The 25,609-nt window shown below is 39.9% G+C and overlaps 1 protein-coding gene across 1 annotated transcript in view; it reads right to left on the reverse strand.

Annotated features, from left to right (window-relative positions):
• Fryl (FRY like transcription coactivator) overlaps nucleotides 1-16,498 on the reverse strand; it is a 245,919-nt gene extending 229,421 nt beyond the window's left edge. The window contains exon 1 of the mRNA XM_063240342.1: nucleotides 16,282-16,498. The gene's annotated coding sequence lies outside the window, so the exon portion shown is untranslated. The remainder of the gene's footprint in view (nucleotides 1-16,281) is intronic.
• Between the last annotated feature and the right edge of the window lie 9,111 nt (nucleotides 16,499-25,609).

Consider the following 25,609-nt stretch of genomic DNA (forward strand, 5'->3'; position numbering starts at 1 on the left):
ATGCTTCATTTACATCATATTTAATATTCACAAAAGCCTTGAGAAAAATATTTTATTCATTTTATACATGAGGAATCTTAGGCTACCTATAGCACTTTTACAAACTTTAAATAACCCAAAGTGGGAGGCTTATAGGAGACATTATAAATGTATATAGAACAGAGCCAATAGAACCATGACCCAAAACAGCCTCCATTGGTCTATTTCTAAAGCTCTTATTAACTCCCTTCTAAAACTGGGAGCAAGGAGGGGGGACAGAAAATAGGAACTAAAAGGTTTTTCTTGCTTCTTCAAAACAACCTCTCTTATTTAAGCTTGAGGTCTCTGTGCATGATTTTCTTAAAAGTTATAATTCTACATTACAACATGCTACATTCCATTTAGGCTTTGCTATATGGAAACGGACTCCATGTTGTTAAGACACAAAGGTAAGATGGATATGAAACAGTAACAGCAGATGTGAGTGTCAAGTGCATTTATATATTTCCATCCAGTATGATTATATTAGGAAGTGGAGCCTTTCAGTGGTAATTAAGTAGAATAGAGCCCTCATGAGGTTAGTGCCCTTATGGAAGCCAAGAAAGCTAGCTGGCTTTCTTTTCCAAGGATAAAAGCAGCATGATATCTGCAACCAGGAAAAGGGCCCTCATTAGGATTCAATCATGCTGGCATGCCTACCGAACACTTCTGTCCTCCAGGACTGGAGAAAATAAGTTTCTGTTTGCTCTACTCTCTGTTTCCGTCTGCCATGGCATGGGCAATCCTCCTGTGTCATGCCCATGCCACTGTGCCTTGGAGCCAGCCAACTATGGAATGAAAGTTCTACAAACTGTGAACCAAGATAAACCTCTCCTTTAACTTGCAAGTGTCGTGTGTTGTATTTCACAATGAGAAAGTAAGAAAGACAGATTTTGTTAGGATTGAGGTCATATGGTTTGGAGACTTTGAAACTGGTTTGTGGGAGAAATTTAGAAAGGTTTGGAAATACCACCTGAAGAAACAGTCTTAGAATGCAATAAACCAAGCTTGATGGGAGATTCTGGTCAGAATTCTGCAGACCAAAACGCTGATAGAAACGAAACTGGAAAAAACCAGGCTCAGGAAGTTTCATTTGGAAACAGAGACACCATTGGTAGTTGGACTTCAGGATTGTGCTTTGACAGAAAATTTGTCTACATTTCGTTCATATTCTGAGACGGCACACGACTGAGATTAAACACTAGTCTGGCAGAGTAAATTTCAAAGTACCCTAATATTGAGGTGGTAGCATAGATAGTGTTGTGGGATTTTAGTCACCTTTGCCTTGAGAATCAAGAGCAGAAGGCACAGCTGAATGACACAAAAGTTTTGATTTTGGCCAGGTAAATGAAGCTTCAGTAACATTAGAGCCTGCAAAGATGAAGTAGAGGACTTTTGGTTACTAAAAAGATTAGTATTGAAGAGAGGTCAAGTGCTTGGGAGCTGGACAATACAAAGAATGCCTTACGGGCATGGAAGTAACCAAAGACCCCACCTCTCCACTGAAAAGCAGAAAAGATTTTGCTTTAAGAAAGTCCCAAGGCACTGTGCCCCAGAAGGCTTAACAGCCTACAGAATGAGAAATTCTGATTCCCCAGCATTCAGTTCAATGTGCTCAACTATCCAGGCTCTCAAAAGCCTCGGTATGGTCCCAACTTTTTAGTATATGTGCTCCTGAAGTGGGCACACTCAAAAGCCTCTGGGGGCTGGGGATTTAGCTCAGCGGCATAAGCACCTGCCTTGCAAGCAGGTAGCTGTGAGTTCGATCCCCGGTACCGATAAAAATGAAAAAGACAAAAAAAAAAAAAAAAAAAAAACTCTACAACCAGCAAGATGCAAAAAGGCTCAGCTATGGTTCAAGCTAGTGGCAGATTTTGGCATCATCCATAGGGTGTTGGCTTTACAAGAATGCAGAATGTGAGAGTTCCAGGGTCAAGAAGGCTTCTACCAAGATTTTAGAAAAAGACTTGGGAGACCAGGCAGTGTGCCCCTGGCAAGGTCAGTGTGTGACATTCCAAGAGTGCAGCCAAAAATGCAGTGGAGACCCCAGCATTACTGGACAGAGCTAACTTTGACTTTAATCTTTTTTGTTGTTGTTGTTAATCAGTACCAGGGCTCGAACTCACGACTGCGTGCTTGCAAGGCAAGCGCTTATGCCGCTGAGCTGAATCCCCAGCCCCTATTTTGACTTAAATCTTAGAGGAAATTTTGAACTGGACTTTTCAGTAATGCTGAAACTATTAGGACTCTGGTGACTTAACAATTGACTAAATGCATTTTACATAAAGAGACACTCTTTTAGGGCCAGAAAGATTATGATTTATACCTAAAAGGTCCCTCAAAGTTCATCCACTCATAGGTGGGCTTTTGGAAGGTGACTAGACCGGAGGGGCTTATAGCAGACGTGGAGGTGGGATCTGGTTAGAAGAGGTCGGTCACTGATGTGGACTTTCCACCCTTCACTCTGCTTCCCGTCTTCAATGCCATGAGCAACCCTTCTCAGTCAGGGCCCTCTGCCATGCTGCCCTGCCTCGAAATCAGCCACCGACGGACTGAAATGTCTATAAACTATGAGTTAAAATAATGTACTCTTTTAAAAAATTATGGGCCAGGGATTTAGCTCAGCAGCATAAGTGCCTGCCTTGCATGCATGCAGTTGGTCATGAGTTCAATCCAAGATACCAAAAAAGAAAGAAAAAATTACTTGCAGGGTGATAAAATTGACCTAAAGACATTCTTCAGTTGATAATGTGTTTTTATGATGTTCCTTGACTTACTGCTACACATCTAGGTAACAAGTTATTTCCCTATTTATGCCCTTTTAAAAAGCTTATATACCGGGGCTGGGGATTTAGTTCAGCGACATAAGCGCCTGCCTTGCAAGCAGGCAGTTGTGAGTTCGATCCCTGGTACCGATAAAAACGAAAAAAAAAAAAAAAAAAGGTTATATACCAGGTGTGGTGGTACACTCACATCAGTAATCCCAGCACCTGGGAAGGCTGAGGCAGGAGAATCACCATAAGTTTGAGGTCAGCTTGTACTACATAGTGAGACCCTGTCTAAATAAACAAATATAAAAAAAAGTAAGTTATAGAAACAAAATAGAGATTCAAGAGTTCTGTAGCTGATGTTAGAAGTCTTGATTGTCGAATGATTAGCAAATGTTTTAACTCACTTATATCCATTTTTAATCTTTCTTGGGTCATGACCCCTGCTCTCAGAATTTGATGAAAATCATGGACCTCTCACTAGAATAATGCACATAAACACATACACGGTTTTTTCATACAACTTATTTTATTGGATTTTAAATCAATTGCCATTACCCACCATAAGTGGGTAATGGCAGTGTTTGTGGATCAGGGCCAGCACTGTGGCTCAATGGTAGAGCATTTGTTTACCACACACACCAAGCCCTAGGTTTGATGGCCAGTGGGAGAGGTAGGCTGTTCTAAAAAGTTCCTTTTATTTTTGTACTAAAATTTTCCATATTTAGGAATAAAGTTCATTGCATACAACAGAAAAAACTAACCTTTAACTCAGTAATAGTTATCAAAATTGTGATCACTTTGGCTATATGACCTCTAGAACCACAGCACAATTCACAGAGCAAATCCAATGTCTACACCATTCTCCAGGGGAAGTAGAAAAATATATGGTTAAGCAGATACAAGGCTCACGTCTCAATAGTAAGAAAAAAACTATGTTGATGAATTTAATGACTGTCTTCCAAACCAGCAACATTTTATACCTGTACATATTTCTAAAAAATGAATGATATGGCTTCAGAAAGTGAGAGATCTAATATAAAGTACTTGGGGAAAAAAAAAAAAAATCATACCAGACCTACCATATTCCTACTACTTAACCATTCAAAATGTATGCAATTCAGAGTGTAGTACAGTCACCCTCAAAGGCAGACACTGGGATAAAAAGAAAATAATAGAAAATTATACATATTTGTTTCCTTAAATTAAAATTTTACTTTGGTAGGGCCACATTTGATGGACCCATAGCTAAACATTATACTCAACAGTGAAAAACTGAAAGCTTTCCTGAACCATTAGGAAAGAATAATCCGGGGGCTGGGAATTTAGCTCAGCGCCATAAGCACCTGCCTTGCAAGCAGGCAGTCGTGAGTTCGATCCTCAGTACCAGAAAAAAGAAAAAAAAAGGAAAGAATAATCCAGTCCTAGTCAAGAACATTCACTCCAGCCACTTCTGTTCACCATAGTGCTCCAGTACTAATCATAGCAATTGCGCCAGAAAAATAAATTTACAATATCCAAACTAGGCAGAAACAAACTGTCTCTGTTTTCAGATAACATGGACCTTATAAAAAGACAACCTTAAAGAGTCTGACAAAAATTTAGTGAAATTACAAGATACAAAGTCAACATACAAAAATCAACAAACTATCTTTAAAAATTAAGAAAGCAATCTTATTTACAATAATAATCTTATTTACAATAACATTAAAAAGGATAAAATATGGGGCTGGGGATTTAGCTCAGCGGCATAAGCATCTGCTTGGCAAGCATGAGGTCATGAGTTTGATCCCCAATACCAAAAAAAAAAAAAAAAAAGGATAAAATACAAAGGAACAAATTTAAATGAGTGAAAGATCTATTTACTGAAAACTAAAAATTTAAGATGACCCAAATCAATAGAAAAATCCTCTAGGTTCATAGATTGGAACTATTAACATTGTTGAGTTTTTTTTTTTTTTAATTTTATTTAAGGAGAAAAAGAAAAAAAACAGAAAAAGGGTACAAGTTGTACAGAATTTCAGAAAAAATAAACAGTAGGAAATCACTAGTTGATAGATTACATATTGTCCTCTTAGAAATAGTTGTTCACGTTACAAAATTAAAGCATATAAAGTGGACATTCAAACAGTGAGACTGCAAACAGTTCTGTTCAATGATCCAACAAAACTCAGTAATATGGTTATCTATCTTATACAATTAAAAATACATGCAGTTATATCCTTTAGAGCACTTTCTTTTCCTCTCTTTTGTATAATGACAATTACACATTTTGGGTTTTATTACTCCCACAGTTCTTATTACTTAACTATTAACATTGTTAAGATATCCATACTAGGGCTAGGGATTTAACTCAGTGGCACAAGCGCCTGCCTGGCAAGCGTGAGGTCGTGAGTTTGATACGCAGTGCCAAACAAAAAAAGATATCCCTACTAACCTGGGAGGCTGAGGCAGGATTACATATTTAAGCCCAACCACCACAAATCAGACTTAGTGAGACCCAGAGTTATAGTTTGTGTCTAGATGTTCCCCCAAAGCCTCATGTGGTCATAGTGGGCTTTTTCAGGGATGGCTAGATCCACAGTGTGTGATTAATTCACGGTGCAATGCACTGATAGGGCACCAATAGTGCCCTAATCCTTATCCAGACTAGGATAAAATAAAAGGGACAAAAAGGTTAAAGCCTCTTGCTGTTTCTGCTGCTCTGGATACCATGAACTGTTCTCCTCGGCTATGGAGCCAGCCAACTATGCACTGAAACCTCTTCAAACTGTGAGCTAAATAAAACCTTCCCCTTTAGCTTTGAGGGTCTGCGTATTTGTCTCAGCAAAAAGTAACTAAGACAACCAATCTCAAAAAAAAATTCTTTTTAAAAAGGTATGGTGATAGAGCTCAGTAAAAGGCCCTGGATTCAGTCCCTACCAACACATACACACACAGCCCACAACACCTAAAGCACTATACCGATTTAACACCATCCCTCTCAAAAAAACCAATGGCATTCTGTGCAGATAGAAGAACTTTAAAATTTGTACAGAGCCCCAGAAGATTCCAAACAGTAATTCTGTGGGGAAGAAAGGGTGGAAGCATCATACTTCCTATTTATTACAAAGCTATTATCAAAACAGTATGGTACTGATGCAAAAAAGCACCAAGTTCTTCAGTTTTATAAACTGAAATTAAAAATAATCTGAAAGACCTATCATACAGAAAAGAGATGTCAGAAATACACCCAAACCTATATAGCCAACTAATTATTTCAGAAGGGTGGGTGAATGTGAGGAGAAGAAGGGAATGAAAAATACAATTAAGGGGCTGGGGATTTAGCTCAGTGCATAAGTGCCTGCCTGGCAAGCATGAGGTCATGAGTTCAATCCCCAGTACCGCAAAAAAAAAAAAGTAAAGAAAATTTAAGATGTGTTACATACATGCACCAAATTCCTACAATAAATGTAATCATCATGTACTGCAAACATGTACCAACAAAATATAATAGGAAAACAGGCACCAAAAAGACACAACAGGAAAAAAGTCTTCAATAAATGTGTTGCTAGAGAAATGGAATTTCTACATGCAGAATAATGAATCTGAACCCTTATCTTATACAAAAACCAAGTCAAAATTGATAAACTACCTAAAGGTAAAACCTGAAACCTAACACTCCTAGAAGAAAACAGAGAAAATTCCTTAACGTTGGCTCTAGCAATGATTTCTTAGCTATTACATCAAAAGATCAGACTAAAAGGATGTATTTAACAAATGAAGCAACCCTCAGATTTGGCAAAAATATGTGCAAATTATATATCAGATAAGGGATCAACATTCAAAATTTATGCAGAATTTATTCAACTGAATAGCAAGAAAACACACAACCTGATTTTAAGCAGATTTTAATAAATATTCCACTAAAGACGACATAAAATGGCCAACAGACATATGACAGGGTGCTTAACATCACTGGCCACCAGGCAAATGCAAATTAAAACCACTCTGAGATCCCACCTCACATCTGTAGGTCAAGTATTATCGGAAAGACGATCACTATGAGAGCCGGTAGGAGTGCACTAAGGGAACCCTTGTGCACTGCCACTGCTGGTGCACCCGCTACAGAAAACAGTACAGAGATTCCTGGAGAAATTTAAAATAGAACTACCATATGACCCAGCAATCCCACTTCTGGGTGTGTAGCCAAAGGAAATGAAATTAGCACCTTGCAGAGACAGCGAGCTGCATCCATGTTCCCTGCAGCATTATCCTCAATAAACCACAACACGGAAACAGCGGGCCGGGGAAGAAGCTGTAGTTATGTGTATATAATGAATTATTATTCTAACTCAAAAAAGGAGGAGCTCTTGCCATCTGCCACAACGTGGATGAACCTGGAGGACACTGCTAAGTGAAATAAGCCAGACACAAAAGGAAAAATATTGCATGATCTAACTTAGATGTGGCATCTTACGAAGAAAGAGAGAGCAGGAAAGAGGCAAACAAACGGATGAACAGCGGGGAGGAGGTCGCAGGATTCAAAGTAACAAATATGTAATGTACAACATGAGAAACTTAGTTAATAATATTGTATTATATTCAATATTTTTGCTAAATCAGTAAACTATTGTTTTAGTCTTTTTCGTTTTTATCGGTACCAGGGATTGAACTCACGACTGCACACTTGGAAGGCAGGCGCTTAAGCCACTGAGCTAAATCCCCAGCCCCATTATTGTTGCTCTTGCTGTGGGAGGAAAAAGTGAGTAAGTATGTAAGATGACAGACATGTTCATTTGTCCCATTATAGTAACTTTTTTTTTCCTTTAGTGGTAGTGGTGGTGGTACTGGAGATCAAACCCAGCGATACTCTACCGCTGAGCTATGCCCCTAGTCCTTCTTTGTTTTGAGACAGGGTCTCAGTAGATTTTCCAACCTGACCTCAAACTCAGATTCTCCTGTCTCAGCTTTCCAAGAACCTAGGACTACAGAAATGTGCCACCATGCCATGCTTATAGAAAACGCTGAACTATATATTCAGTATGTGTCTTATCACATTGTTATGTAATATGTATAAAATAAAATACACTTAATAAATTTTTAAATTTTCTTCACAAAAACAAGAACATTCTGACTTCATAAATTCTATGACAGGAAAAGGTGAAAACAATGGTAAAGTAACTTACAACTCAAACTCATCAGTAATTACTGAAATTATACTAAGGGTTCGGTATTGTCAGGAATAGTGAATACAAGGTACAGTATAAGCTGTGTCAGTCCAAATATAGAAAAGGGTATCTATGAATATAATTTTGACCACAAATAAAAAAAGATTACCTTAGATAGTTTAAACATAGATATTTAAATGACAAGCACATGTGGCTATTTTACATGCAACCTCATAATTTTTAGGGGTTTTAATATCTACGCATTGAATTATATATGAATGCATATAATTATCTTGATAAAATGTATTTATCCTGATGGTTCTTGCAAAAAGTGCAATATCAACTGATTTAAAAAGAACGAAGCTGGGGGCTTAAGCTCAGCAACAGAGCACATGCTTAGCATGCATGAGGCCCTGGGTTCCATTCTCAGAAACAGAGAGAGAGAGAGAGAGAGAGAGAGAGAGAGAGAGAGAGAGAAGAAGAAGAAGGAGGAGGAGGAGGAGGAGGAGGAGGAGGAGGAAGGGAGAAAGGAAAAAGGGTGGGAGAGAAAAGCAGCTATTCTCTATCCACTTGAATTAGACTTATAAAACGGCATGTCAGGAGGTTCATTTTCAGGAAAGTTAAATATCCATACGGTAATTGCACCATCTTGTTATATGTTTCTCTATCTTCCAGCAGAATCACCTATCCTTAACAGAGTCCAAAACTAGGAAAGAAGCAGTAAAAACCAGTATAACTAGGTCCTAGCAACACAGCTCTGCATACAGAAGTTCTTTGCTCTGGCCCCTCCCCCAGGATGATCTGCCACTGTTATCATTATTCAACAGGTGTGGTTAGATGTTCTGCTCTCACAGACCACTGATGGCATCGAATAAGCAAGAGAAAGAGACTACTACGGGCAAGCACAATGGGAGCAAAGACAGACAGACATAACAACTAGAAGTAAAACAATAACCAAACCAAACCCCCCAAACAGACACAGTTTCAAAAGAAATGGTTTCCCAAACCAACAAAATGTGGTGGTCTGTGCACATTGCTGGCAAGAACCCTAATGACTGATTCTCTTCTGCAAATAAATTGTTGTGAGTTCAAGAACATTCTAGGCACATAAATGGAAGCTCACACTTACATTTTTATCAGTATCACAGACATCATCACCCATCTTAAATTTTAAAATGGAGAACAAAATTACAAACTATTTAAACTATCTTTCCAACATTCTTTGGTACTGAACTGAGTTAAATCATATCTGAAGGTTACCATAAAATAAGGAGACATATGAAAAACAACACAAAAGAATCCTGAGAAGTTAAAATATCATGCTGAAATCCATTCAGGGAACAGAGAATGTATGTGAGCATTTTATAACCTGAAAAATGAGCCTGGAGCTAGGCATGTAGCTCAGTTGGTGGAGTGCCTGTTTTGCAGTAATACTAAAAAAGAGGTTCACTGAGCAAGAGAAGAAAACACTGTTCTTTTTCCAATAATTTTCTGATGCCCTTTAAAAAAAAATAACAAATTTCTCTGCAGTATGCAGGCTATCAAATAGAGATGTATCTTATAATTGTTGTCATTCAACAACAGTATGCATTTGGTAAAAACTTTCTATTGACAACTCATAGAAAGATCAAGAAAGCACCAGAGGGGCTGGGGATTTAGCTCAGTGGCATAAGCACCTGCCTTGCAAGCAGGTGGTCATGAGTTCGATCCTTGGTACCGATAAAAATGAAAAAGACAAAAAAAAAAAAAAAAAAAAAAAAAAAAAAAGAAAGCACCAGAATTAAAATATCTTAGGTTTGATCAAAAACAGCCACTCAAAATCACCATAAAAAGACAAAAGCATGACCAGAAAGCTCTAACATTATAACTTAAGGAAATAATTACAGAAGATCCTCAAAAAATAAACTGTACCCTGCAACCTTGGAGTATATAAAATAGTTTTCATATTATTTAGCAGCAATTAATAAATTTAACTTATAAGATGGAAAACAAGGACTAGAAGAACTGAGGAAAATATCTATGATCACAATGATCAAGCAATCAATGAGAACTTATTAAAAGCCAACCAGGTCACCTGCTATGTGCAGGGGTGATACAAGTTCATCATGATCAACCTATGAAGCACTATTATTAATCAACAAATAAAACCTTGTGACACAGTAAGGGGCAAAAATTGCATTACATTCGACGACTAGAATTTATTAAGTATTTTTAACTTCTTTTAAAGTACTGCCCTTTAAGTCTAGTTTACAGAATGTGAAATTGCTTATTTGACGAATCATCAAATGATTGAGTTTAAACATGTGTCATCAAAATGATGAGTCTAATGATTTTTGAAAGGTAAAAAAGTCTCTCTTCCCATTATTCTCCATGTGTAGGTATAAAAAGGATTTGACAAATTTCCTCTAAAAGAAAACCTTTCTAGACTTGGAACTATACACATCATAAAAGCACCCACTTGGGAGATACTCCCACGATTTATACACATCAAGGAGGACCAAGTTTGTTTCACATGAACATACATTTACTAAGATATGATTTTTCATCTATATGAAATGTCCAGAACACGCAAAGACAGAATGTAGATCACTGGCTACCTAGGGCTGAGGGTGGGGTGGGACAGGAGGGTGATAGAGCTCTAAAACCTGAGTGTGGTTAATGCTGCTCAGCTCTGAAATGTACTAAAAACCACTGAAATGGTATTTTAAATAAGTGAACTGCATTATGTGACCTATAACAGCTTCAATAAAGCTGTTATTTTAAATGTTTTCTTCTTCAAAAACTGACAAATCAAAATTATAGTCAAAATCCAGAAGACCTACCCCACTATCAGGTATTTTTGTGGCCAGGCTGACCCCGTCCCTGAAAGTCCCTTTCTTAACCGGTCAATCCTTTTCTTTTCTGTTTTTTGGGGGGGTTTTTGTACCTGGGATCAAACTCATGACCCTGACACTTAACCAGGCAAGCGCTTAAGGCCCTGTGCTAAATCCCCAGCTGTTCAGCCTCTTTCTTAAGGATTCAGTTAGTTCTCCCACAAATATCGTAGTTATCCTAGAGGTGTGGGTACGACTGGGGTGGGAATCTATTCTTTAAGTTTAAAACACTTCACAATAAAATTGTAATACAAATAATTTTTCTTTTCTTTGTTTTTTTTTTTTTTTTTTTTTTTTTTTTTTTTTGGTATGGATCAAATTAACTTGGACCTCAAGCTTGCCAAGCAGAAGGCACTTGTGGCACTAAGTTAAATCCCTAGCCCTACAAATAATTTTTCAAAATAATTATTTTCGTAACACCAAATCCTGATAAAGACATCTATTTTAATATTTGGGCTTAAAACAACGTGTTACTATCCTACCACTAAAGTAAGAATTACTTGCTAAGATTCAGTGATAGCCTCTCACGAGAGTTCAAGATGGATCACTTCTATAAAATAAGGAAAGGCACATCTATGTTCAGAATTTCAAAAATCAGCTGCCTCACAAGGAAGAGCAGTGGTTGCAATCCCAAAATACAATACCAGGGTCACACTCTACAGATTCCACACCCCTTAATCTGTCTTCTGCCCAAGGCCAGGTCAGTTTGCTAAAACAGCAGGGCAGAAACTATATGGGTCAGTAAACAGGCAGGTAAATAATACAGCTGATCTCATCCTCAATGGTTGTTGTCTTGAGACAGTGTCCCACTATGTAGTTTAGGCTGGCCTTGAACTCACTATTCCTCAAACTTATGGTGGTACTCCTGCCTCTGCCTCCTGAGCAGCCCTCAGTGCCTACTTTGGTACACACAGCAGATACAATTCTCAAAAAATTTGCTAGAGAATGGAAATTTTCTGACTGGTTAGGCCATCTCACAGCTTGCAGCTGAGCTTTCTCTTTAGGAACCTTTGGCAAACCTTTTCTCCACTGGGGTTAGCTTAAAGGAGCAACTACCACAGATCCAACTATCTCATCAGCCTAGCTGCTAATGCCTTTATTATAATAAGCCATCTTAAGGCAGAGTAAAACCGTCTGTGGTCATAAACAAACAAACTTTTTTTTTAGTTACTGTGAGGAATATGATGGCAGTCTCAGAGCAATTTTTCATATCCTCTCCAAAGATGAGAAGAATCAAGAAATTACACTTTATATGTATGTCAAAAATATTTTAAGATAAAGGCAGATAAAATATTCTAGTGTATCGGTTTTAATTAATTTTTCAAAGGATTTTGGTCCACATTTTGAACACGAACGTCCTAACAAAAGGTAAGAGAAAACAGAATTATACAGCTTGGAGAAATTAACAATAAATAAGTATATAAAAATGATTACGTCTCCATTCCCAATAAACACAACTAAATAAAACTTTCAAGTGTAAGTCCTAACTGAAGATAGAAGCAGTAGGGCAAAAAACTGGCAGAATAACCAGCAAACCACAGCCTGTGCAAGGGAACACACCATTTCTAAATTATATACTTCTTCCGCATCAATATCATACAACAGTCGGGCTGGGGATTTAGCTCAGCGGCATAAGCGCCTGCCTTGCAAGCAGGCAGTCATGAGTTCGATCCCTGGTACCGATAAAAACGAAAAAGACCAAAAAATAAATAAATAAAAAATATCATACAACAGTCATATGAAACTTTGATGATCATATGATTTGTTTTTCCTACTTCAGCTTCTCTACTGTTTATGGTTCATGGAATATTGGTGGGCTAATAAAAACTGCTCAAGTACCCTATACAACAGTAAAAACAACAGAGTCCCAACATCTGTTAATGTTTTTCAGCGAACTGCAATTTAATAAGGACAGGTACACACATAGCCATACTATAACCAATACACAGACCACAGCCAGGACTGCATGAGGATTACATGCAAGAATAGTCACTTGCGATGTTTTCTAAAGCTGAGGAAAAACTTGCAGAAAAGGTCAAGTCTGGCACTGGACCAAGGGATGAGACCTCTTGCTAAGTATTAGTAGTTACAATTTAGAGCAAATGCTTGTGCCCCCTATACACATACATACAGACAACCTATCCCTAACAAAACCTAACAGACAAAATTAGTTCAACCAGACAATGCATACCCAGTCCACCTTCAAAAATAATACACAAAAATATTTTAAAATCTAGTACAATATACACTAATGCCATGAAAAGCTTCCTCACATCACCTAGGTTTCTCCTATCATCCCAATGTTCCCTTACAATTTTGGCATGAATTTTGTGTCACAGTTAGTCTGCATTTGTCACTGTACTGAGACACCCACTGCCTTTTTTCTAAAGATGGTCATTTTGATTCATTCCATTAAACTGTACATTTGGGAGCTAGACTCACCCATTTCTACTTTATCTCACATTATACTCCTTAAATAAATGGGTATTTAACAGATGTTGACAGATTAAACCTAGTTCTAATAGTTGTAATAATCATAATCATAAAAGATACCTCTACAACAGATATTAAAAATCAGTTTTGTACACAGAAAAAAAGCACATCCACATTAACAAATCTTACACTGCCAGTGAGTCAACTGCTGCTCTTTGATGTACCTTCTGCAAGAATGTTTAATAAAAATAATTTCTTAAGTATAATAAATATACCTCAACAACCTTTATAAAGCATTATCTTTTTCTGTTACACAGACCCCAAGATAAGGCACTTATGTGATCACTAGAAAGGTACAAAGTGACACAGCAAATATGCACAGAAATGGCGCACAGTCCAGTTCCCAAGGATCTCAAGGCACACTCCACAACTTAAGAAACGTGCGGCAATGTGTATGTATAAAACAGTGCATTTAAGTTGTGCACACTGGTGTAATTCCAGTTTCTCAGGAGGACAAAAAAATTGAGGCCAGCATAGGAAACCTAGCAAGACCCTGTTTAAAAAAAAATTAAACACTGGGCCATGTATCACAATAGTAGTGTTTGCCTAGCATGTGCAAGGCCCTAGGTTCAACCTCTGGGACCAAAGAAGTTTTTTAAAAATGTATACAGAACACATACCAGAAAAAAACAGGTTATCCAAGAAACACAGCCTAGGTATTTGAAGATAATTCTTTTGAACATTGTCTTTTTGTGTGTTCTTTTTTTAAAAGCTCGTAATTCTCTCCTGCATTGTTGAAATAAGCTAGTAAGTAAACAAAACTTGTTTTAACCATCTTATTTTCTATAATACAATCAAAAAGAACTATTATACCTAGAAGTTTGCCTGATATCCTTATCACAGAAGATCAGAAAAGAAAAAAAAAGGACCAAAAAGTATAACAATGCTAGACAGTATCAAGATGCCCACAAAAGATTGTCTTTGCAAAGGAAAAAGACAAAAAAAAGGGGAGGGGGGCTGGAGGTTTAGCTCAGCGGCATAAGCGCCTGCCTTGCAAGCAGGCAGTCGTGAGTTCGATCCCCGTACCGATAAAAAGAAAAAAAAAGATTGTCTTTGCGTCTTTATTTCCTAATTTCTATAAAAACAAAGAGTCCTACAAACATTATTATCTGAAATTTGCTTTCAGGTCCCCAAGTATAGTTTCTTTGTTGTTACTACCGAGACTGGCAATTTATAATGTTTCACATCGCTCAGAAGCTACTAGATTGAGACTAATCAGTAAACATGTTCAAAAGCTAGAATTGCTAAAATAAAAAACAAAACCTAGGTCAGGTGTCCAACAAACTCAACCCTCTCAAATAAGTTACTTTTTTAAAAATACTGTAACTCAGAATGGAAGACAAGGCAGGATGAAAGCTACTTTTGATAATGAATAGCCAAAGAAAAACTACAGAATACTACACTCATTGCTACTTTGTTTACAGGATTGCAACTTGCACAAGCAAGTATTCTACAGAGTAACGCAGCAGGAAAATATGATGAAAAATAAATGCTTCTAAAACCACTCACTTCTAAATAAGGCCTCTAACAAGGGATATACTGTTTCTAACTGATTTCGGAAACAAGTACTGACAGGTGCAGCAGTGATAATGCTGAAAATTAAAAGACCTCATAATTCTCTCACCAATAGTAAAAGTTGCTGTTACTCACCGTCATGCCTACAACTTTAACAGTAGATAGCGACTTTATGGATGCTATCTGCCAAACCAATTTTATTCCCATCCAAAGTTTTTCCCCCTATTTGGACAGACTTTGATAACCTGTTTTGCTGTGATTTCCCTCTTTCAGAAGTGTCTCCACCAGTAAAGTCTGAGTAATATTTCCCACAGTTCAAAGGTTAAGGCAAACTCAGTTCTATCTAGAGCTCTTGCCTCTCAAAACATAAACCCTAAACCTCCACCACTCTTATTTTTCCCCCCAAATCGTGTCCTGGCAGAGGTCCCATGTAACTGCAAATCTACAAGAAATGTGATTTTAGGGGACTGTCAAAGGAACGACAGTGGGATGGGTAGGAAAGACCGGGAATGATCAAGGACCATTTCGCCCTCCAAATCAGCCTCTCCGAACTCAGGAAAGGAGGCTAAGCAGAACCTGCCTCCCGGAAGCAACAACTTCCATCAAATGGCAAAGAAAAGTTGCAAGGGAGAGAGAGAGCTCAGCGCCCAAACTGTCTGCGCCGGTGCCGAGACTGAGCAGGCCGGGCCAGCCTGCGGGCGGTGGCTGTGGCGGCGCTGGTGGGGTAGACCTGGGCTCCGGAACGCTCCCAGTCCGGGGTGGCCGGCGGCCTTGGGCACAGTGCCGGGGTTCGCACCCCTCCCCACGACCGCGGGCAGTGGGCGGAGAGCCGAAAGCAAAGGAAAAGGCGGACAATGCCTGGCCCGGCCGGCGACCTCCGAGCGGCTCGGCGCCCGCCCGTCCCCGCAAGGGCGGCCAGCCACCGCGCTAAGTTTGCTCCGAAGCCCTCCCTCCCGGCCCCGCGACGAAACCTCGGCCGCCGCCTTCCTCCCAGCGGGGCGGTTCCCGCGAGTCTGCGAGGCGGCGTGCGAGCCGAGCCGGGCGCGCAGGAAGGCGGCGCGCGAAGGAAGCGGACGCGCGAGGGGGACCTGGGCGCGCGGGGAGCCGGCGGCGCGCGCCGAACGGGGCCGGGCGCGCGCGGGGAGATCGGGCACTAAGGGGAAGGAGGCGCGGCGGAGAGCGGGCGCGCGGGGCTCCCCCAGGACCCGCCGCGCCTCCGCCGGGCTTTCGGTTGACTCAGGCTGCACCGCGGCGCACGGTCCGTTAGGAGCCTCCGCCTGGGCGCGCAGCTGGCCGGCCATCCCGGCCCGCCTCCCCCTCGCTCCCACCAGGAAGGGCAGCCGGGCCGGGGCCAGCGACCGACTCCCGCCCCGGCTTAGCCGCTGGCCGGCGAGCATCCCGGCGCCTGCCTCCCGGACTGGAAGAGAAAGTGAAATGAAGCGCCTTTCCCCAGGCGACACCTACCGTGCCCAGTCCAAGTGCAGCTGCCTCGCTCCTAGGCGCCGCCGGTCCCCGCCCTCGGGCCCAGGCTCCGTCCTCCTGACAATGGCGCGTTCCCTTTAAAGAATAATCCGATGGGAACCGATCTGTGGTTAAACCTCCCTCCGACTCCGATTTTAACCGGATTTCTCTCTCCCAGAGCCCGACGGGCGCCCGGCGGTGCTGCGAGCTCTTCCCACCCCTTCCCTGCCCCGCCCACCCCTTCGCCTTCCTCATTGGCGAGAAACACTACAACAGGAACAGCGGTCCTAGTCTTCCAGTGGCCGGGCCAGCCGCCCTTCAGCTTCACCCCGCCTGCGTCCCGCCCCCTGCCCCTGGTTGGCCCAACCTCTAATCACTCTCTGTCGTCTCCCTTAACGTTGCTTTGGAGAACTGGCACTCAAAGCTCACCCTCCCGCCTCCGGAAAGCGAACTTTATTTTTATTGGTAAAAGGACATCTTCCTGTGCACCTGATTGGGCAAGGAAGGGGCTAGTCGGCACGCCCCTTACCCATTATTGCTCTCCCTTTACGGGTTTAAGAAAGCAGTGAAGTCTTTCCTACTTTGCCTTCCAGGCGCCTTTCTCTTTAAATGTTGCTAAAGGTAGAGGACAGTTTCGCAGCTTGTTTTAAGGAAAGCGGAAAAGGAGAAAGAAAGATTCAGATGTTCTCCAGATGGGTAGCACACCGGAGTTGGGTCTGGCATCCTGCCGATCCTAAGCCTGTGGTCTGGTGAATGGAGTGGTTACGTTGAGCTAATTCTAATGCTGACTCCTGAGATCGATCTACTCAAGTTTTCAGTCACTGTTACCTCCACTCACATCCTTGATTTCCTTGGCATTTCGCCATCCAGAAGAGTTTTAATAAAGGCGTCTGCAGTCTAGAGTTTTCCTTGTTAATTTCACAGTCGTTCTTTTAGAAAAGCAACAAGCCTTTTCATTACAAGCTCCGTTTAGTCACGTCCTTTGTGTCGCCCTGGAGTTTGCACAAGAGGTGAGTTGTGATTTTTCGGATGATTACTACTAATTGTCCTTCCATGCCAACCTTGAAGTCTTTTGCTAGAATGAGGTCCCAGCATTTAACCCAAGCAGGCACCAACCAGAAGGCTAATTCTTTAAAGGACTGTGCCACTTCTCAGTAACAAACGCGCAGCTCCCCCAGAGGAAGAAAGAACGTGACCCCCTGCATTAGAAAGAAATTACACGGCAGCCCATTGAGGTCTACATTGGAGTAGCTCCAATTTCCAACCTGAAATGTAAGAACTCAAAGGGTTGCTTTAAAAAAAAAAAAATTTTTTTTTTCAGCCCAGTTACGGCTTTGGTAGTTATCTAGAAAGTTAAAACGGTTAAGAGTTTCCCTATTTGCCTGTAATCGTAGACTTCGGAGTGACAATGGTTTATTTGTGAAACCCAGTGGCATTCAATGGTATCAAAGTGACACTGCTGAGCAACACCCCAGAAGCAAGTTTTGTGCTAGAGTACAGGGGATAAATATAGGTGGTAGATAGAACTTCTCCATGAGCCCAAGTGAAAATTTTGTGGAAATACCCATAAATATTGAAGAGCAGGAAAGAAAAGGGCATGTGTCCGTGGTTTAAATGTCATTTACAGGAGCAAGAAACAAGGAACTAAGTGGTTTACATTTTTTATGGCCTTCACGGAAATATACAAATTCCTTATTGCATACTGTTAGATTTAATTGAGTCGATTAGATTGACCTGAAACCCACTGAAGGGATAGATAAGCCACACTTTGGGGTGTATCCAGGTAGGTCACAGAGGTATGACCTTGGGTAGCCCACTACTTGTTCTCTGGTACTGTTCCCTGCTCTGCTCCCCAAGCCCTGAGAACTGAACATCTTTGTTCTGTCTTGCCTTTCCTCCATTTCTCCAGTGGAGCCTATGGAGCATGGATCGAATCCTCTGAGACTCAGTCAAGTTAAATCTTTCCTTCTGGTTGGTGCCTGCTTGGGTTAAAATTGTAGGTGGCATCATATATTTTGTCCAAAAACAGGAAAGGTGACTAATACGTATACCTTAATAGTTTTCAGCCTATTCCTTTTTATATAGTCATGCCTCCTGTCCATATCTATAAGGGAATTGGCTCCAGGACCCCACCCTCAGGACACCCAAAGCCTCAAATGCTAAAGTCCCTTACACAAAATGTCATTGTATTGGCTTATGACCTACACACATTCTCTCGCATACTTTAAGTCATCTCTAGATTACTTCTAATACATAATACAATGGAAATGCTATGCAAATACAGGTCAGCAACAATATTCCCCCTCCAATATTTTCTACATAAGTTTAGTTAACTCTGAGAATATGGTACCAGCAAATACACAGGATTGACTTGTGGTGTGTTTTTTGTTTTTATTTTGTACTGGAGATTGAACCCAATACATTTTCCTTGAACTACATCCCCAGGCTTTTTTTTTTTTTTTTTTTTTTTTTTTTGTCTTTTCATTTAGAGCCATGGTGTCCCTAAGTTGCCTAGGCTTGACTCCAACTTGCCATTTGCCTGCCTCAGCCTCCGGAATGCTGGGGTTACAAGCATGAACCATCACACCAAACCCAAGTGTATATGTTTAAAATTACAACCTCCTCATATGCTACCCTCAGGCCTTCGCCAAAACCCTGTGCTAGCAGCACAACTCAGGACTTTGTGCAAATTCTGCACGCTGTCTACCAGGAGGCAACAGTCTCAGCCCTTAGTCTCTGAGACTCTGAATCTCTTTGAGACTGTTTCTAGTTCTAATATTTTTACTTTAGAATACAATAAGAATATTCTAATAGTTAATGTAATCCTCTGTAGATAAAGATAGCCATTATTTCAGGTATAAATACACCTGCAGGTTTTGTTCAAGGTCTAGGTGCCGTTCTCAAGCTGTTTCTAAAACACCTGCTTTACAATGACCAGCTTGTTAATGTGCTGTTTTGTACTAGTTTATAATTGGCTTATAACTGCCAGAAGGCAGTACAGTGACCTCTACACTCATACTGTACTTAGCCAACTATGCTGAGATCATTACCTTTCAATTATAATTCATGTTATTTTCTCTTTAAGTGTCTTGCAAGTTGCCCATAATAGGCTCATTTATCACAGCTTAGCCCACTCATCCAGATTTCTGGTACTAATACTCCTATTGGTATTTTGCGGTAGAGAGGAACTTAGAAAATCCACAAACCTAGAGCTTACAACATGTGGGTCATTGTTAAGACAGTTCAGTCTTAACTGGGATATAACCCCAGTTCCAACCCTGGAGTTCTTTCCGGTTTATTCCTCCACTGTGCCAATGTGACTAAATTCCTGTATATAATCTGTTGAAGTCTCTTAAAGGGCAAAATACATTATAAGCACTGTTTTCTGTTCCTTTACAAATTTACCCCCTCAAAGAACTGCCACAGTTTAGCCAATAATTTACTTTGAACAATTGTTACTTTTTCTATTGTAAATTCTTTTCAGTTTATCATACATTTATATAGTAACTATTATGTGCCAAGTTAAGAGTAGGGAGAAAATGATGAATGTGTCTCCATTCTCCAGAACCTATAATCATTCTCCACCAATAAATAGCATATTTTTATCATTTTTTCCTTCAAAGTTCATGGGTTTCTATCACCTATTAACTACTGATTTTTTTGAAGAAAATTAAGAAAAATTCAGTTACTAGATACCATCAACCAAAATCACTTGCCCTCACCTCTTATTAACAAGAATGAATCAAATATAAGAAAATAAGTTCATAGTAATTTGATTATATAAAGAAATTTCAGAAGCATGTGAGAGAGGGAGAAAGAAATGAGAGTGATAAATAGAAGAAGGTTGATGGGTTAGGGGTAGAATGGATGGGAGGAATAACTTCGGATGATCCACAGAGCTGTAGGACAATTATGACTGACAATAATTAATCAATATTTCAAAATAGCATTACAGAAACTTTTGAATGTTTCCAACCAAAAACAAATATGTCTGAGGTGACAGGTATGCAAATTATCCTGAAATGATCAACATACATACATTCTATACCTATATTGAAATATCATACTCTACTGCATAAATCTGAATAAGGGGTTGGGGATTTAGTTCAGTGGCATAAGCGCCTGCCTTGCAATCAGGCAGTCGTGAGTTCGATCCCTGGTACGGATAAAAACGAAAAAGACAAAAAAAAAAAAAAAATCTGAATAAGCACTATTTATAAATTAAAAATAAAATATATTTACTGGTTAACAAAGTAACCAGTAAATATTTCCTTGGTTTCCTACAGGAGTCTCAAGTCTTCTATCTCCTCTTTTATTTATTTATTTATTTATTTTGTCTTTTCAAGATAGTGTCTCACCATGCAGTTCAGGCTGGCCTTGGGCTTAATTTACAAACAGTTCTCCTATCTCAGCCTCCCAAGGGCTGGGATTACAGGAGTACACCACCACACCTGGCTTTTTCATTTTGTCTTGAATGAAATGGAATAAAGCCAATCAAAACAAAACAATGAAAGTGATACAGGACTTCAAAATGGGATAATAGGGGGCCCCAGGATTTAGCTCAGCAACATAAGTGCCAGATTGGCAAGCATAAGGTCATGAGTTCAATCCCTGGTATCAAAAAAATAATAATAGGAAATCAATAATGGCTATAATAACATAACTTGTTGTCTTCAAAATAGCTGCCCATAGCATCAGATAAAATCAAACAAAACAAAACAGAATAAAACCAGTCAAAACAATACAGGACTTAAAAACAAGATAATAGGAAATTAACAATGGCTACCATAAATCCTCTTGTTATCTTCAAAAGAGCTTTCCAGACCATCCGACATAGACATGTAAAATGAACCAAACAAAACAAGAACTAAGTTGCTTCTTTACTCCAGTTGTTATCTTTTCAGAAATTTCAGGTGTGTGACTTCTATGTCTGTGTTTCCTAAACTTGTTCTGTGTGTGTTGGAGGTCTGAGATTGTATTTTGCTCCTTGATCTTGACATTTTCCTGTGCCTCCAAATCAGCCCCTTACTGCATCCTGGGTGCTTCCTGCATTGGCTGCCAGGCCCTCAGTGTAGTGCATTGGACTAGGCATCTGGGTCTGTAGGAGCCAGATTTCCAGGACTGGTGGAGAGGCCTGGGGTGGAGGTTCACTGAGCCAGACCTCCATCAGGGGAGCATCCTTTATAAAGTAACAATTGATACTCCTTGAGAGTATCAGCAGTGAAAGATCTCTAGCCACCAGTTTTTAAAAAGCATTCAGAGTATTTTATTTACTCTGACAAAAAGAAGATCCTAGTATATTTGTAGGAAAATTTCCAATTCGTTCCCACTTAAACAACTCTAGGAGGTTTTCTAGACACACACTGACTGTAATCCAAACAGCATGACTAAATGTAGGTTGGCTCTAGTCTACCTCTCAAACTTCCCTGACTGCATTCATTTCCACCGAAATGTGTGCTCCATCAACATCAGCTGCATTCACTCCCAAGCCTCCATGCTGAACAGGTGTGGTTTCCTTTGTGTAGAGCCCTGCCCTCACCGTTCACCTGAAGGACTCCCCCATCCTCCAGTCAAATGGATAAACCTGTAGAGCCGTCATCTTCTTCACAAGATCTTGCCTGATGGTGCTACTTTCCATGACCCAGTTATGCTGCTTCCCTACTACATACACAGCACATAAACTCTGATTGCTGGAGGTACGTTAAAGACTGAACTTCAACATTTTTGTCCTTGCACTATACTGGTTTGTACTGGATCGAACTTACAACTTTGTGCTTGTCAGGCACGAAACTGGTAAGGCAGGTGCTTAAGCCACTGAGCTAAATGCCTGGTCCCAACCCCTATCTCTTTAAAAATATTTACAGTAAAATATTAAAACTAGAATGCTCCTAGTGTGTTATTATGTTTTTAGTTGGATTTTCTCATTGTAGGTTAACTTTTTTTATTTCAGTGTAACATCATCTCAATTGGAAATATATTCATTGAAAGCCTTCAGTATGCCAGTTGTTACACTAAGTGATGTAGATCCAAGGATGCATAAGCAATTGGCCTGTGCCAACTCCCCACAATGAATGTAATCATTATGCAAACAGGTACTAATAAATTTTTTTTTGTCTTTTTCCTTTTTATGGGTACCGGGGATCGAACTCACGACTGCCCGCTTACAAGGCAGGCGCTTATGCTGCTGAGCTAAATCCCCAGCTCCATAAATTTTTAAAAAATCTTTTAAAACAGCAATCAAAGGCACACAATTGTTACCTTTCAGATCAGATTTTAAATTAGAATATTTAAAGATATGACTAGTTTTTCACTGTTTAAATGGTTATTAGTACTATCATAAAGTCATTTTGAAACTATCTTAAAACCTTGCTAGGTTTTATTTATAATTTGGATCAGTACTGGCGAGCAAACTCAGTAAATTCAATGCTGTACCACTGAGCTACAACCCCAGTCTGTTTTATTTGCTATTTTGAGACAGAGTTTCACAAAATAGCCCAGTTAGGGCTTGAACTTTCAATCTTCCTGCCTCAGCCTCCCAAAGTACTGGCATTACAGGTGAATACCACCTGCTCAGTTAAAATGTGTATTTTAAAATGTTATTTCCCTAAGTATAAATTTGTAACTGGAAAGAAATTTGTAACTGTCTTTTGAAAGAAGACAGAAAGCAATTCCCAATGTATGATTTGAAGGGAAATAGATGGAAAAATATAGGCACTCTATTTAAATCTATTGCTATCACCTATCTTACCTCATTTTGGAAAGAATTTATTAATTTATTCAAATCTGATTGGGGGAACACTTATACGAGCATACCACTGACTGATCCTCTTTGGGGGGCTTCTGTCTGTTGATAAAGAGAAGCGGAAAAACAAAGGACAAAGAAATTCTCTTTAATTAATCCCACCAACTCAGCAAAATAAATAGACTGCTTGTTTCAACAACAGAAGCAGACAGCTGCCAATTGAAAAGAGCCACCTGCAGATGCTTTGAACCCAAACAGCCCTGGAGCTCAGAAATACTATCGTCTAACTGGGGGTGGTCAGGAAACCTTTTGTACAAGGCCGAGAATAAATGGCTTTGGATGTGCAGGTCATACGATCCCTGTCTTCAGGCGCAAGACTTAAATCAACATGTGAGACCTCACAGATACTGAACTTGAATTTCATTTTCATATGTCAAAGAATATTATTAGTTTGGATTTTTGTAAACCATTTAAAAATGTAAGAACCATTTGTAGCTTGCTTGCCCTATAAAAACAGGTAATGGGGCTGAATTTAGCCCAAGAGTCATAATGTGCTGCCCTCAATGGAATACAAATCTAACTCATTAAAAAAAGGAAAAAAAGCCAGGTACACACCTCCAGCCCAAGAGATCAACTTAATGAGATCCTGTCTCAAATACAAAACAAAGCAAAATAAAACAGTGTGAAAGTGCTGGGTTTGATCCCCAGTACTAAAAAAGAAATTTTGGGGGTTGGGGATTTAGCTCAGCGGCATAAGCGCCTGCCTTGCAAGCAGGCAGTTGTGAGTTCGATCCCTGGTACCGATAAAAATGAAAAAGACCAAAAAATAAAAAATAAATAAGAAAGAGATTTTGTTAAGAATCTACTATACAGGAGCAAATTCCCTAAATGAATGTGATCACTATGTATATCTAAAATATACCAATAAACAACTTTAAAAAAAAAAAAAAGAATCTACTACGGTCAGGAGTGGCCATTCCTCTAATTCCAGCACACAGGAAGCTGAGGCAGAAGGATCACTGTGAGTTCAAGACCAGCCTAGCGTACATAGTAAATTCAAGGCAGTTTGAACTACATGACAAGACCCTGTCTTTTTTTTTTTTTTTTTTTTTTTTTTTTGGTCTTTTTCGTTTTTATCGGTACCAGGGATTGAACTCACGACTGCCTGCTTGCAAGGCAGGTGCTTATGCCACTGAGCTAAATCCCCAGCCCCTGACAAGACCCTGTCTTAAAAACGAAAACAAAGGAAAAAAAAAGAGCCAACTGTGTGTTGCATGGATATTATGATCAGCCTGAAATGTGATTGGTAACAAGTTAGACACCATCCCTATCCTCATGGAGCTCCTGATGTAATGATCACACAGAGATCTAATTAGAAATTGTAATACTGTAAATGCTTATGAAGGAGAAAAACAGGTTATCTAAATTATGAATTATAATTTAAACCACAAGGCCTGGCAAGGCTTCCTGGAGGAAGGATTCTCTGACAAGTACTGAAAAATGAGTAAAGCATGCGCAACACCTTGATGGCACAGAAAAGCCTTTGTGCCTGGAATAAACAAAGTAAAAGGGAAAAGGACAAGCAGAGGAGGTGGAGGAAGAGGCAAGAGCATTTGAATAGGTCCTATTCAAAGCAGTAGAAAGCCGTTGAAGGTTTTAGAGCAAGGGCAGGACACAGTCAATTTGCATTTTTAAATTCTCACTAGCTGCCGTACAGAAAATGAATTAGTAGCATTGACTATGATGGCTTCTAAACACTAGATCCTGGACTCTGAACCCTACAGCCCAACATGACTATTTTACCCATGCCAGAGATTGTTCTTAATGCCTTGCGGGTACCAACTCACTGAAAGGCCACAGCCCCATAGGTCGGCACTGTCACACCCTTTATGGAAAAGGACGCTAAACTACCCCTGCTTCTTAAGTTCTTCCCTTCCTACAGGGTCAGATGCCTCCAGTTTATAGAATTAGAGAAATATTTGTGAGAGAAAGGCTTAGGTAGGAGTGGGTAGGGGGTGCACAAAGGCACGAAGAAGGCAGGTTCTGAGGCTCCATCGCCCTGGCTCACATCTTGGTAAGAAATTATGTTGTTGCTGGGAGGAAGTCACAAACTCAACAAGGTCACTGCCTTGAGTATCTGCAGAAACCCTTGTGAGAATATTCACTGCTACAAAAATAGACTCAATGCAATATTTGGGACATATCTACACTAAAAGGTACCCTCAGTTTATCAAAAATTCAAACTTAAATGAGCATTCTGTATTATATCTGGCAACTCTAAGAAAATAAACACATTATATCTTGCAACTCTAAGAAAACAAGCACATTCCCTCCCATAAATCCCAAGGTGGCAGCTGGAGACACCTGGTCCCTTAAGATTTTTTTTTTTTTTAACCAGGGATCAAACATTGCTGAGCCCATGGTCCCTTAAGATTTAGAAAATCAGTGTGAACAGCTTATACAAGTCTATACGCGCTCCTGAGGGTCTCTGTGAAGCAACAGGGCAGGAATAAGGAATAGAGAATTATGTTTCCACCTTTGCCTCCAGGATGATCTCTCCCTTAAGACTCACTTCTGAGACACTTCCAA

The sequence above is a fragment of the Cavia porcellus genome, unplaced genomic scaffold (assembly GCF_034190915.1).
Source record: "Cavia porcellus strain 051 isolate PalLab524CR breed Dunkin Hartley unplaced genomic scaffold, mCavPor4.1 scaffold_30, whole genome shotgun sequence".
In the NCBI taxonomy this organism is placed as follows: Eukaryota; Metazoa; Chordata; class Mammalia; order Rodentia; family Caviidae; genus Cavia; species Cavia porcellus.